The sequence below is a fragment of the Martes martes genome (assembly GCF_963455335.1).
Source record: "Martes martes genome assembly, chromosome: 5".
NCBI classification, from domain to species: Eukaryota; Metazoa; Chordata; class Mammalia; order Carnivora; family Mustelidae; genus Martes; species Martes martes.
In genome coordinates this window covers 8,868,617-8,872,417 of record NC_137892.1, presented here as the reverse complement: position 1 = coordinate 8,872,417, position 3,801 = coordinate 8,868,617, and the positions used below count along the sequence as shown (strand labels likewise).

General features: G+C 40.8%; 1 pseudogene across 1 annotated transcript; it reads left to right on the top strand.

Annotated features, from left to right (window-relative positions):
• Nucleotides 1-1,592: 1,592 nt before the first annotated feature.
• LOC308342650 (olfactory receptor 11L1-like) lies at nt 1,593-2,548 on the top strand (annotated as a pseudogene). The gene has a single exon. The product of its transcript is annotated as an olfactory receptor 11L1-like (transcript).
• The last annotated feature ends 1,253 nt before the right edge of the window (nt 2,549-3,801 follow it).

Genomic DNA, 3,801 nt, shown 5'->3' with positions numbered 1-3,801 from the left:
AGAAATGGGCAGAAGACATGAACAGACATTTCTGTAAAGAAGACATCCAGATGGCCAACAGACACATGAAAAAATGATCCACACCACTCAACATCAGGGAAATACAAATCAAAACCACAATGAGATACCACCTCACACCAGTCAGAATGGCTAGAATTAACAAGTCAGGAAATGACAGATGCTGATGAGGATGTGGAGAAAGGGGAACCCTCCTACACTGTTGGTGGGAGTGCAAGCTGGTGCAACCACTCTGGAAAACGGCATGGAGATTCCTCAAAAAGTTGAAAGTAGAGCTACCCTATGACCCAGCAATTGCACTACTGGGTATTTGCCCTAAAGATACAAATGTGATCTGAAGGGGCATGAGCACCCGCATGTTTATAGCAGCAATGTCCACAATAGCCAAACTATGGATAAACCCAGATGTCCATCAACAGATGAATGGATAAAAAAGATTTGGTATATATATATATACAATGAAATACTATGCAGCCACCAAAAGTAATGAAATCTTGCCATTTGCGATGACATGGATGGAACTAGAGGTTATTATGCTTAGCAAAATAAGTCAATCAGAGAAAGACAACTATCATATGATCTCCCTGATATGAGGAAGTGGAGATATAACGTGGGAGGCTTGGGGGGTAGGAAAAGAATAAATGAAACAAGATGGGATCAGGAGGGAGACAAACCATAAGAGACTCTTAATCTCACAAAACAAACTGAAGGTTGCTGGGGGAAGGGGGGTCGGGAGAGGGGGTGGGGTTATGGACATTGGGGAGGGTATGTGCTATGGTGAGTGCTGTGAAGTGTGTAAACCTGGCAAATCACAGACTTGTACCCTGGGGCTAATAATACATTATATGTTTATTAAAAAATAAAAAAGGAAATACTAAAAAAAGACTAATTGTAAAAAAAATTAATATATAATAAATAATACATTCTTTATAATATAAAAAATAAAATAAAATAAATGAAAGGAAAACAAAGAGAGGTGATATGTTGAAAGTATACAGGATACCTGCTCAGTGGCAGATCATGGTATCCAACTGGACAAGAAAGGATGTCAATGGAGGTACAGATTAGCTCAGCACAAAGCATCAGAGAGAGAGAGAGAGAGGGAGAGAGCTCAAAGTATCCACAATTACTATTTGAGAGGAGAATGAATAAACTACCCTAAAATGTCATAGGACATTTTCTGTTCTCACCGTTTATCAGACAAAGCCCATATGTAGGAAAAGAAAAGTCATTGATTTCATATAAGCTTGTTTTTTTTAATTGTTATTATTCTTTGTTTCCAAAATTTGTTTCCATTTGAGTTGTATTTTTAAAAAAAATATTTAGACTTGAGACTTCTAAATTTCAGAGAACATAAGTGGAGTTGCTGACATTCTTTCCGAGATCTAACATCCACTTTCAGCTTCTGATATCTAAATATTTTCTTATAAAACCAAGGTGAAAGTATGCATTTTTCCTATAAAGTGTTGTACACAAAGATCTATCTATTAAAGAAAATAGTCTCTGAACTGCTGAACATCAAGAGCTACAAATATTTGGATGGCTGGTGTATAGTGTTTTTCCTTCCACAGGCAATGAAACCCCCAAATGTGTCCAGTGCTCTGAATATCAGCTGCTAGGATTCCATAACATTCTTGGATGGCAGACACTGTTCTTTGCCATCTTCCTGTTCGTCTACTTTCTCACAGTCACAGGAAATGTTGTCATTGTTGCAGTGGTGAGCCAAAACCAGAGGCTGCACTCACCCATGTATGTATTTCTCAAATACCTCTTCTTTCTGGAGATCTGGTATACATCCACCACCGTGCCCCTTCTCCTAGCCAACCTGTTCTCTCACGGCCAACCCATCTCCTTCCCTACCTGTATGGCACAGCTTTACTTCTTTGTGTTCTTTGGGGCTACTGAGTGCTTCCTTCTGGCCATGATGGCCTATGACCGATACCTGGCCATCTGCAGCCCACTCCACTACTCTTTCCTGATGAGTCCTGAGATCTGCAACAGGTTGGTGGCAGACTCCTGGTTGACAGGTGTTGGCACAGGATTTTAGCTCTCCCTAATGATTTCCAAGTTGGATTTCTGTGGTCCTAATCAGATCAATCATATCTTCTGTGACCTCTCTCCCCTCATGCAGCTCTCATGTTCCAATGTGTATCTCACCAGGATGGTCATCTTCATCCTGTCAGTTGCAGTGCGAGGCATTTGTTTTCTTCTTACACTTGTGTCTTATGTTTTCATTGTATCTACCATACTGAAAATCACTTCAGCATCTGGATGGATGAAGACCTTTTCCACATGTGGCTCCCGTTTGGCTGTTGTCACTATTTACTATGGGATCATGATCTCCATGTATGTTCGACCCAATGACCAACTGTTACCTTAAATCAACAAGATCATTTCTGTCTTCTACACTGTAGTTATCCCACTGCTGAACCCTGTTATCTACAGTTTGAGGAACCAAGAATTCAAAGAGGCTGTTAGAAAAGAAATGGAAAAAAAAAAAAAAAAGAAAAATCTCTTATCTACAGAATAAGAGTGAAGGGGAGGGTTTGTTGTTGTTGTTTGTTTGTTTGTTTGTTTGTTTGTTTCTCAGGGAAGGAAAATTAGCACAGAACATGTAATGGATCGAGTTTGGGAATATATGAATAACAGATTCAGAGCCTTCAAACCTGAATAAGCCATAATTAAAAGAGTTTCTTCATGGCCTCTTGGCAACAACTCCTCAGAAGATAAATTGCCTCTACAACATCACTTTAGGGGCATTTTTGTCCTTTGGAAGTTTCATCATCTGGTGAGAATCTAATCATATGATTCAAGGGTGTGATGATTCTACACATTATTTTCAGATTTTACAGGAGAATTTCTCCTGAGTTCACAAAGCATATGTGGTGTGGGAGGCCGTGCAGTAGCTTGAGAGAGAACCAAACCAGCCCCTGACTCGTGCCTCCTTGAAACCTAAGGGTTAAAGCAATCCTGTGGTTAATAAGTTGAGGTGCTTGAGAATGGGCCTGTGCCATGGGTCTCACGCTCTCCTGTGCGACCACCCTCTGGGGCTTATCTGGAACAGGACATGCAGGCCTAAAGCCGTGAATCAGTAACTTGACTTGCTGTCCCTGCAGGGGCCATAAACCACACCTGATGCCCTTTTGGCCCTTCTCTGTCTACTTATCTATAGGGAACTCATCTTTAAGCAGCCCTCTTGGTGTCAGGATGTTTGCACATGAGCCTTAAGAAACCTTCTAAGGGGAACCTGTGGAAACTATGCTAAGAATGCAATGGATCACTGCTTCCTTGTGATTGTATGATATATATATCAGAGCACTCTTTTGAATAAACTGGCACTGCTTGGACATCATCCACCTTGCCCCTCCTGTCCCCATCTCTTTGCGTCTCATCTTCATTTCACCATCCTCTTACCCTCTCGACCCTGGTCGTGTTGTCATGCCAGCAGTGACAAGTGGCGCCCGAACAGGGACCTGAGTACAATCAAGGAGGCATGAGTCAGGGCCTGGTTTGGTTCTCTCTCAAGCTACTGCGCGGCCTCCCACAATGTGGTCAAAGTTATACATCTTTGAAGAACGGATAGGAAACTGGTGTTATAGATTCAGTTCCTGGTGGTACTTGTGCCTATTAAATATCTGTGGAATAAATAAATGAAAAAAAAAGGAAAAGACATACAAATTATCGTTGACTTAATTTATCTCCTCATGACAAAAACAAAGAATTTTTGAAATGCCCAAATTTATCTACACGAACTTAGACATTTTAATGTTTTCAGTTTAATTA